The following is a 10904-nucleotide window of genomic DNA, read 5'->3' on the forward strand; positions in this document are numbered from 1 at the left end:
TGGCAGACCTCCGTGCAACGTCCAGAACACGATGGGAGATGTTTTCTGTGCTCCCGCAGGTTTTCCTTGCCAGACAGAGTGGAAAAGCTTTCTGCTAAGGATGTAGACCACAAAAGACGCTAAAGACGAAGGTACGATGCTCTCCGGAGCTAAGAGCCGCTCCCGGGCTTCTTTCGGCAGAAGCGGCGCTAAGAGAGCACTGTGAGCGGTACAATCGTCTTTGCGCGAAGAAGCCGCTTCTTCGGCTCCGGGAGCCGGAGAGAGGGCAGCATCGGAAAGGTGAAGAAGGAAGCTGTACAACACTGGGATTGTGTGCGCAGCTTGCCAACTGATAGAAAACAGTACCTTACCACTTTCCTGACGTTTCCAATCACATGAATATTCGATAAGAAGCTGTTTTGGACAACTTTTCTTTCCTTCATGCCAAACACTTGGCAGACCTCCGTGCAACGTCCAGAACACGATGGGAGATTTTTTCTGTGCTCCCGCAGGTTTTCCTTGCCAGACAGAGTGGAAAAGCTTTCTGCTAGGATGTAGACCACAAAAGACGCTAAAGACGAAGGTACGATGCTCTCCGGAGCTAAGAGCCGCTCCCGGGCTTCTTTCGGCAGAAGCGGCGCTAAGAGAGCACTGTGAGCGGTACAATGGTCTTTGCGCGAAGAAGCCGCTTCCCCGGCTCCGGGAGCCGGAGAGAGCGGCAGCATCGGAAAGGTGAAGAAGGAAGCTGTACAACACTGGGATTGTGTGCGCAGCTTGCCAACTGATAGAAAACAGTACCTTACCACTTTCCTGACGTTTCCAATCACATGAATATTCGATAAGAAGCTGTTTTGGACAACTTTTCTTTCCTTCATGCCAAACATTGGCAGACCTCGGTGCAACGTCCAGAACACGATGGGAGATGTTTTCTGTGCTCCCGCAGGTTTTCCTTGCCAGACAGAGTGGAAAACTTTCTGCTAGGATGTAGACCTCAAAAGACGCTAAAGACGAAGGTACGATGCTCTCCGGAGCTAAGAGCTGCTCCCGGGCTTCTTTCGGCAGAAGCGGCGCTAAGACACCACTGTGAGCGGTGCAATGGTCTTTGCGCGAAGAAGCCGCTTCTTCGGCTCCGGGAGCCGGAGAGAGCGGCAGCATCGGAAAGGTGAAGAAGGAAGCTGTACAACACTGGGATTGTGTGCGCAGCTTGCCAAGTGATAAAAAACAGTACCTTACACTTTCCTGACGTTTCCAGTCACATGAATATTCAATTGGAAGCTGTTTTGGACAGCTTTTCTTTCCTTCATGCCAAACACTTGGCAGACCTCCGTGCAACGTCCAGAACACGATGGGAGATGTTTTCTGTGCTCCCGCAGGTTTTCCTTGCCAGACAGAGTGGAAAAGCTTTCTGCTAGGATGTAGACCACAAAAGACGCTAAAGACGAAGGTACGTTGCTCTCCGGAGTTAAGAGCCGCTCCCGGGCATCTTTTGGCAGAAGCGGCGCTAAGAGAGCACTGTGAGCGGTACAATGGTCTTTGCGCGAAGAAGCCGCTTCTTCGGCTCCGGGAGCCGGAGAGAGCGGCAGCATCGGAAAGGTGAAGAAGGAAGCTGTACAACACTGGGATTGTGTGCGCAGCTTGCCAACTGATAGAAAACAGTACCTTACACTTTCCTGAGGTTTTCAGTCACATGAATTTCGATAAGAAGCTGTTTTGGACAGCTTTTCTTTCCTTCATGCCAAACACTTGGCAGACCTCCGTGCAACATCCAGAACACGATGGGAGATGTTTTCTGTGCTCCCGCAGGTTTTCCTTGCCAGACAGAGTGGAAAAGCTTTCTGCTAGGATGTAGACCACAAAAGACGCTAAAGACGAAGGTACGATGCTCTCCGGAGCTAAGAGCCGCTCCCGGGCTTCTTTCGGCAGAAGCGGCGCTAAGAGAGCACTGTGAGCGGTACAATGGTCTTTGCGCGAAGAAGCCGCTTCTTCGGCTCCGGGAGCCAGAGAGAGCGGCAGCATCGGAAAGGTGAAGAAGGAAGCTGTACAACACTGGGATTGTGTGCGCAGCTTGCCAACTGATAGAAAACAGTACCTTACCACTTTCCTGACATTTCCAATCACATGAATATTCGATAAGAAGCTGTTTTGGACAACTTTTCTTTCCTTCATGCCAAACATTGGCAGACCTCGGTGCAACGTCCAGAACACGATGGGAGATGTTTTCTGTGCTCCCGCAGGTTTTCCTTGCCAGACAGAGTGGAAAAGCTTTCTGCTGGGATGTAGACCTCAAAAGACGCTAAATACAAAGGTACGATGCTCTCCGGAGCTAAGAGCCGCTCCTGGGCTTCTTTCGGCAGAAGCGGCGCTAAGAGAGCACTGTGAGCGGTACAATCGTCTTTGCGCGAAGAAGCCGCTTCTGCGGCTCCGGGAGCCGGAGAGAGCGGCAGCATCGGAAAGGTGAAGAAGGAAGCTGTACAACACTGGGATTGTGCGCGCAGCTTGCCAAGTGATAAAAAACAGTACCTTACACTTTCCTGACGTTTCCAGTCACATGAATATTCAATTGGAAGCTGTTTTGGACAGCTTTTCTTTCCTTCATGCCAAACACTTGGCAGACCTCCGTGCAACGTCCAGAACACGATGGGAGATGTTTTCTGTGCTCCCGCAGGTTTTCCTTGCCAGACAGAGTGGAAAAGCTTTCTGCTAGGATGTAGACCACAAAAGACGCTAAAGACGAAGGTACGTTGCTCTCCGGAGTTAAGAGCCGCTCCCGGGCTTCTTTCGGCAGAAGCGGCGCTAAGAGAGCACTGTGAGCGGTACAATGGTCTTTGCGCGAAGAAGCCGCTTCTTCGGCTCCGGGAGCCGGAGAGAGCGGCAGCATCGGAAAGGTGAAGAAGGAAGCTGTACAACACTGGGATTGTGTGCGCAGCTTGCCAAGTGATAAAAAACATTACCTTACACTTTCCTGACGTTTCCAGTCACATGAATATTCAATTGGAAGCTGTTTTGGACAGCTTTTCTTTCCTTCATGCCAAACACTTGGCAGACCTCCGTGCAACGTCCAGAACACGATGGGAGATGTTTTCTGTGCTCCCGCAGGTTTTCCTTGCCAGACAGAGTGGAAAAGCTTTCTGCTAGGATGTAGACCACAAAAGACGCTAAAGACGAAGGTACGATGCTCTCCGGAGCTAAGCGCCGCTCCCGGGCTTCTTTCGGCAGAAGCGGCGCTAAGAGAGCACTGTGAGCGGTACAATGGTCTTTGCGCGAAGAAGCCGCTTCTCCGGCTCCGGGAGCCGGAGAGAGCGGCAGCATCGGAAAGGTGAAGAAGGAAGTTGTACAACACTGGGATTGTGTGCGCAGCTTGCCAACTGATAGAAAACAGTACCTGACCACTTTCCTGACGTTTCCAATCACATGAATATTCGATAAGAAGCTGTTTTGGAACTCTTTTCTTTCCTTCATGCCAAACACTTGGCAGACCTCCGTGCAACGTCCAGAACACGATGGGAGATGTTTTCTGTGCTCCCGCAGGTTTTCCTTGCCAGACAGAGTGGAAAAGCTTTCTGCTAGGATGTAGACCACAAAAGACGCTAAAGACGAAGGTACGATGCTCTCCGGAGCTAAGAGCCGCTCCCGGGCTTCTTTCGGCAGAAGCGGCGCTAAGAGAGCACTGTGAGCGGTACAATGGTCTTTGCGCAAAGAAGCCGCTTCTTCGGCTCCGGGCGCCGGAGAGAGCGGCAGCATCGGAAAGGTGAAGAAGGAAGCTGTACAACACTGGGATTGTGTGCGCAGCTTGCCAACTGATTGAAAACAGTACCTTACCACTTTCCTGACATTTCCAATCACATGAATATTCGATTGGAAGCTGTTTTGGACAGCTTTTCTTTCCTTCATGCCAAACACTTGGCAGACCTCCGTGCAACGTCCAGAACACGATGGGAGATGTTTTCTGTGCTCCCGCAGGTTTTCCTTGCCAGACAGAGTGGAAAAGCTTTCTGCTAGGATGTAGACCACAAAAGACGCTAAAGACGAAGGTACGATGCTCTCCGGAGCTAAGAGCCGCTCCCGGGCTTCTTTCGGCAGAAGCGGCGCTAAGAGAGCACTGTGAGCGGTACAATGGTCTTTGCGCGAAGAAGCCGCTTCCCCGGCTCCGGGAGCCGGTGAGAGCGGCAGCATCGGAAAGGTGAAGAAGGAAGCTGTACAACACTGGGATTGTGTGCGCAGCTTGCCAACTGATAGAAAACAGTACCTTACCACTTTCCTGACGTTTCCAATCACATGAATATTCGATAAGAAGCTGTTTTGGACAACTTTTCTTTCCTTCATGCCAAACACTTGGCAGACCTCCGTGCAACGTCCAGAACACGATGGGAGATGTTTTCTGTGCTTCCGCAGGTTTTCCTTGCCAGACAGAGTGGAAAAGCTTTCTGCTAGGATGTAGACCACAAAAGACGCTAAAGACGAAGGTACGATGCTCTCCGGAGCTAAGAGCCGCTCCCGGGCTTCTTTCGGCAGAAGCGGCGCTAAGAGAGCACTGTGAGCGGTACAATGGTCTTTGCGCGAAGAAGCCGCTTGCCCGGCTCCTGGAGCCGGTGAGAGCGGCAGCATCGGAAAGGTGAAGAAGGAAGCTGTACAACACTGGGATTGTGTGCGCAGCTTGCCAACTGATAGAAAACAGTACCTTACCACTTTCCTGACGTTTCCAATCACATGAATATTCGATAAGAAGCTGTTTTGGACAACTTTTCTTTCCTTCATGCCAAACATTGGCAGACCTCGGTGCAACGTCCAGAACACGATGGGAGATGTTTTCTGTGCTCCCGCAGGTTTTCCTTGCCAGACAGAGTGGAAAACTTTCTGCTAGGATGTAGACCTCAAAAGACGCTAAAGACGAAGGTACGATGCTCTCCGGAGCTAAGAGCTGCTCCCGGGCTTCTTTCGGCAGAAGCGGCGCTAAGACACCACTGTGAGCGGTGCAATGGTCTTTGCGCGAAGAAGCCGCTTCTTCGGCTCCGGGAGCCGGAGAGAGCGGCAGCATCGGAAAGGTGAAGAAGGAAGCTGTACAACACTGGGATTGTGTGCGCAGCTTGCCAAGTGATAAAAAACAGTACCTTACACTTTCCTGACGTTTCCAGTCACATGAATATTCAATTGGAAGCTGTTTTGGACAGCTTTTCTTTCCTTCATGCCAAACACTTGGCAGACCTCCGTGCAACGTCCAGAACACGATGGGAGATGTTTTCTGTGCTCCCGCAGGTTTTCCTTGCCAGACAGAGTGGAAAAGCTTTCTGCTAGGATGTAGACCACAAAAGACGCTAAAGACGAAGGTACGTTGCTCTCCGGAGTTAAGAGCCGCTCCCGGGCATCTTTTGGCAGAAGCGGCGCTAAGAGAGCACTGTGAGCGGTACAATGGTCTTTGCGCGAAGAAGCCGCTTCTTCGGCTCCGGGAGCCGGAGAGAGCGGCAGCATCGGAAAGGTGAAGAAGGAAGCTGTACAACACTGGGATTGTGTGCGCAGCTTGCCAACTGATAGAAAACAGTACCTTACACTTTCCTGAGGTTTTCAGTCACATGAATTTCGATAAGAAGCTGTTTTGGACAGCTTTTCTTTCCTTCATGCCAAACACTTGGCAGACCTCCGTGCAACGTCCAGAACACGATGGGAGATGTTTTCTGTGCTCCCGCAGGTTTTCCTTGCCAGACAGAGTGGAAAAGCTTTCTGCTAGGATGTAGACCACAAAAGACGCTAAAGACGAAGGTACGATGCTCTCCGGAGCTAAGAGCCGCTCCCGGGCTTCTTTCGGCAGAAGCGGCGCTAAGAGAGCACTGTGAGCGGTACAATGGTCTTTGCGCGAAGAAGCCGCTTCTTCGGCTCCGGGAGCCAGAGAGAGCGGCAGCATCGGAAAGGTGAAGAAGGAAGCTGTACAACACTGGGATTGTGTGCGCAGCTTGCCAACTGATAGAAAACAGTACCTTACCACTTTCCTGACGTTTCCAATCACATGAATATTCGATAAGAAGCTGTTTTGGACAACTTTTCTTTCCTTCATGCCAAACATTGGCAGACCTCGGTGCAACGTCCAGAACACGATGGGAGATGTTTTCTGTGCTCCCGCAGGTTTTCCTTGCCAGACAGAGTGGAAAAGCTTTCTGCTGGGATGTAGACCTCAAAAGACGCTAAATACAAAGGTACGATGCTCTCCGGAGCTAAGAGCCGCTCCTGGGCTTCTTTCGGCAGAAGCGGCGCTAAGAGAGCACTGTGAGCGGTACAATCGTCTTTGCGCGAAGAAGCCGCTTCTGCGGCTCCGGGAGCCGGAGAGAGCGGCAGCATCGGAAAGGTGAAGAAGGAAGCTGTACAACACTGGGATTGTGCGCGCAGCTTGCCAAGTGATAAAAAACAGTACCTTACACTTTCCTGACGTTTCCAGTCACATGAATATTCAATTGGAAGCTGTTTTGGACAGCTTTTCTTTCCTTCATGCCAAACACTTGGCAGACCTCCGTGCAACGTCCAGAACACGATGGGAGATGTTTTCTGTGCTCCCGCAGGTTTTCCTTGCCAGACAGAGTGGAAAAGCTTTCTGCTAGGATGTAGACCACAAAAGACGCTAAAGACGAAGGTACGTTGCTCTCCGGAGTTAAGAGCCGCTCCCGGGCTTCTTTCGGCAGAAGCGGCGCTAAGAGAGCACTGTGAGCGGTACAATCGTCTTTGCGCGAAGAAGCCGCTTCTTCGGCTCCGGGAGCCGGAGAGAGCGGCAGCATCGGAAAGGTGAAGAAGGAAGCTGTACAACACTGGGATTGTGTGCGCAGCTTGCCAAGTGATAAAAAACATTACCTTACACTTTCCTGACGTTTCCAGTCACATGAATATTCAATTGGAAGCTGTTTTGGACAGCTTTTCTTTCCTTCATGCCAAACACTTGGCAGACCTCCGTGCAACGTCCAGAACACGATGGGAGATGTTTTCTGTGCTCCCGCAGGTTTTCCTTGCCAGACAGAGTGGAAAAGCTTTCTGCTAGGATGTAGACCACAAAAGACGCTAAAGACGAAGGTACGATGCTCTCCGGAGCTAAGCGCCGCTCCCGGGCTTCTTTCGGCAGAAGCGGCGCTAAGAGAGCACTGTGAGCGGTACAATGGTCTTTGCGCGAAGAAGCCGCTTCTCCGGCTCCGGGAGCCGGAGAGAGCGGCAGCATCGGAAAGGTGAAGAAGGAAGTTGTACAACACTGGGATTGTGTGCGCAGCTTGCCAACTGATAGAAAACAGTACCTGACCACTTTCCTGACGTTTCCAATCACATGAATATTCGATAAGAAGCTGTTTTGGAACTCTTTTCTTTCCTTCATGCCAAACACTTGGCAGACCTCCGTGCAACGTCCAGAACACGATGGGAGATGTTTTCTGTGCTCGCGCAGGTTTTCCTTGCCAGACAGAGTGGAAAAGCTTTCTGCTAGGATGTAGACCACAAAAGACGCTAAAGACGAAGGTACGATGCTCTCCGGAGCTAAGAGCCGCTCCCGGGCTTCTTTCGGCAGAAGCGGCGCTAAGAGAGCACTGTGAGCGGTACAATGGTCTTTGCGCAAAGAAGCCGCTTCTTCGGCTCCGGGCGCCGGAGAGAGCGGCAGCATCGGAAAGGTGAAGAAGGAAGCTGTACAACACTGGGATTGTGTGCGCAGCTTGCCAACTGATTGAAAACAGTACCTTACCACTTTCCTGACATTTCCAATCACATGAATATTCGATTGGAAGCTGTTTTGGACAGCTTTTCTTTCCTTCATGCCAAACACTTGGCAGACCTCCGTGCAACGTCCAGAACACGATGGGAGATGTTTTCTGTGCTCCCGCAGGTTTTCCTTGCCAGACAGAGTGGAAAAGCTTTCTGCTAGGATGTAGACCACAAAAGACGCTAAAGACGAAGGTACGATGCTCTCCGGAGCTAAGAGCCGCTCCCGGGCTTCTTTCGGCAGAAGCGGCGCTAAGAGAGCACTGTGAGCGGTACAATCGTCTTTGCGCGAAGAAGCCGCTTCTCCGGCTCCGGGAGCCGGTGAGAGCGGCAGCATCGGAAAGGTGAAGAAGGAAGCTGTACAACACTGGGATTGTGTGCGCAGCTTGCCAACTGATAGAAAACAGTACCTTACCACTTTCCTGACGTTTCCAATCACATGAATATTCGATAAGAAGCTGTTTTGGACAACTTTTCTTTCCTTCATGCCAAACACTTGGCAGACCTCCGTGCAACGTCCAGAACACGATGGGAGATTTTTTCTGTGCTCCCGCAGGTTTTCATTGCCAGACAGAGTGGAAAAGCTTTCTGCTAGGATGTAGACCACAAAAGACGCTAAAGACGAAGGTACGATGCTCTCCGGAGCTAAGAGCCGCTCCCGGGCTTCTTTCGGCAGAAGCGGCGCTAAGAGAGCACTGTGACCGGTACAATGGTCTTTGCGTGAAGAAGCCGCTTCTTCGGCTCCGGGAGCCGGAGAGAGCGGCAGCATCGGAAAGGTGAAGAAGGAAGCTGTACAACACTGGGATTGTGTGCGCAGCTTGCCAACTGATAGAAAACAGCACCTTACCACTTTCCTGACGTTTCCAATCACATGAATATTCGATAAGAAGCTGTTTTGGACAACTTTTCTTTCCTTCATGCCAAACATTGGCAGACCTCGGTGCAACGTCCAGAACACGATGGGAGATGTTTTCTGTGCTCCCGCAGGATTTCCTTGCCAGACAGAGTGGAAAAGCTTTCTGCTAGGATGTAGACCTCAAAAGACGCTAAAGACGAAGGTACGATGCTCTCCGAAGTTAAGCGCCGCTCCCGGGCTTCTTTCGGCAGAAGCGGCGCTAAGAGAGCACTGTGAGCGTTACAATGGTCTTTGCGCGAAGAAGCTGCTTCTTCGGCTCCGGGAGCTGGAGAGAGCGGCAGCATCGGAAAGGTGAAGAAGGAAGCTGTACAACACTGGGATTGTGTGCGCAGCTTGCCAACTGATAGGAAACATTACCTTACCACTTTCCTGAAATTTCCAATCACATGAATATTCGATAAGAAGCTGTTTTGGACAACTTTTCTTTCCTTCATGCCAAACACTTGGCAGACCTCCGTGCAACGTCCAGAACACGATGGGAGATGTTTTCTGTGCTCCCGCAGGTTTTCCTTGCCAGACAGAGTGGAAAAGCTTTCTGCTAGGATGTAGACCACAAAAGACGCTAAAGACGAAGGTACGATGCTCTCCGGAGTTAAGAGCCGCTCCCGGGCTTCTTTCGGCAGAAGCCGTGCTAAGAGAGCACTGTGAGCGGTACAATCGTCTTTGCGCGAAGAAGCCGCTTCTCCGGCTCCGGGAGCCGGAGAGAGCGGCAGCATCGGAAGGTGAAGAAGGAAGCTGTACAACACTGGGATTGTGTGCGCAGCTTGCCAAGTGATAAAAAACAGTACCTTACACTTTCTTGACGTTTCCAATCACATGAATATTCGATTGGAAGCTGTTTTGGACAACTTTTCTTTCCTTCATGCCAAACACTTGGCAGACCTCCGTGCAACGTCCAGAACACGATGGGAGATGTTGTCTGTGCTCCCGCAGGTTTTCCTTGCCAGACAGAGTGGAAAAGCTTTCTGCTAGGATGTAGACCACAAAAGACGCTAAAGATGAAGGTACGATGCTCTCCGGAGTTAAGAGCCGCTCCCGGGCTTCTTTCGGCAGAAGCGGCGCTAAGAGAGCACTGTGAGCGGTACAATGGTCTTTGCGCGAAGAAGCCGCTTCTCCGGCTCCGGGAGCCAGAGAGAGCGGCAGCATCGGAAAGGTGAAGAAGGAAGCTGTACAACACTGGGATTGTGTGCGCAGCTTGCCAACTGATAGAAAACAGTACCTTACCACTTTCCTGACGTTTCCAATCACATGAATATTCGATTGGAAGCTGTTTTGGACAGCTTTTCTTTCCTTCATGCCAAACACTTGGCAGACCTCCGTGCAACGTCCAGAACACGATGGGAGATGTTTTCTGTGCTCCCGCTGGTTTTCCTTGCCAGACAGAGTGGAAAAGCTTTCTGCTAGGATGTAGACCACAAAAGACGCTAAAGACGAAGGTACGATGCTCTCCGGAGCTAAGAGCCGCTCCCGGGCTTCTTTCGGCAGAAGCGGCGCTAAGAGAGCACTGTGAGCGGTACAATCGTCTTTGCACGAAGAAGCCGCTTCTTCGGCTCCGGGAGCCGGAGAGAGCGGCAGCATCGGAAAGGTGAAGAAGGAAGCTGTACAACACTGGGATTGTGTGCGCAGTTTGCCAACTGATAGAAAACAGTACCTTACACTTTCCTGACGTTTCCAATCACATGAATATTCGATTGGAAGCTGTTTTGGACAACTTTTCTTTCCTTCATGCCAAACACTTGGCAGACCTCCGTGCAACGTCCAGAACACGATGGGAGATGTTTTCTGTGCTCCCGCAGGTTTTCCTTGCCAGACAGAGTGGAAAAGCTTTCTGCTAGGATGTAGACCACAAAAGACGCTAAAGACGAAGGTACGATGCTCTCCGGAGCTAAGCGCCGCTCCCGGGCTTCTTTCGGCAGAAGCGGCGCTAAGAGAGCACTGTGAGCGGTACAATGGTCTTTGCGCGAAGAAGCCGCTTCTTCGGCTCCGGGAGCTGGAGAGAGCGGCAGCATCTGAAAGGTGAAGAAGGAAGCTGTACAACACTGGGATTGTGTGCGCAGCTTGCCAACTGATAGGAAACAGTACCTTACCACTTTCCTGACATTTCCAATCACATGAATATTCGATAAGAACCTGTTTTGGACAGCTTTTCTTTCCTTCATGCCAAACACTTGGCAGACCTCCGTGCAACGTCCAGAACACGATGGGAGATGTTGTCTGTGCTCCCGCAGGTTTTCCTTGCCAGACAGAGTGGAAAAGCTTTCTGCTAGGATGTTTACCACAAAAGACTCTATAG

Source organism: Ammospiza caudacuta, chromosome 6, assembly GCF_027887145.1.
Source record: "Ammospiza caudacuta isolate bAmmCau1 chromosome 6, bAmmCau1.pri, whole genome shotgun sequence".
Classification (NCBI taxonomy): Eukaryota; Metazoa; Chordata; class Aves; order Passeriformes; family Passerellidae; genus Ammospiza; species Ammospiza caudacuta.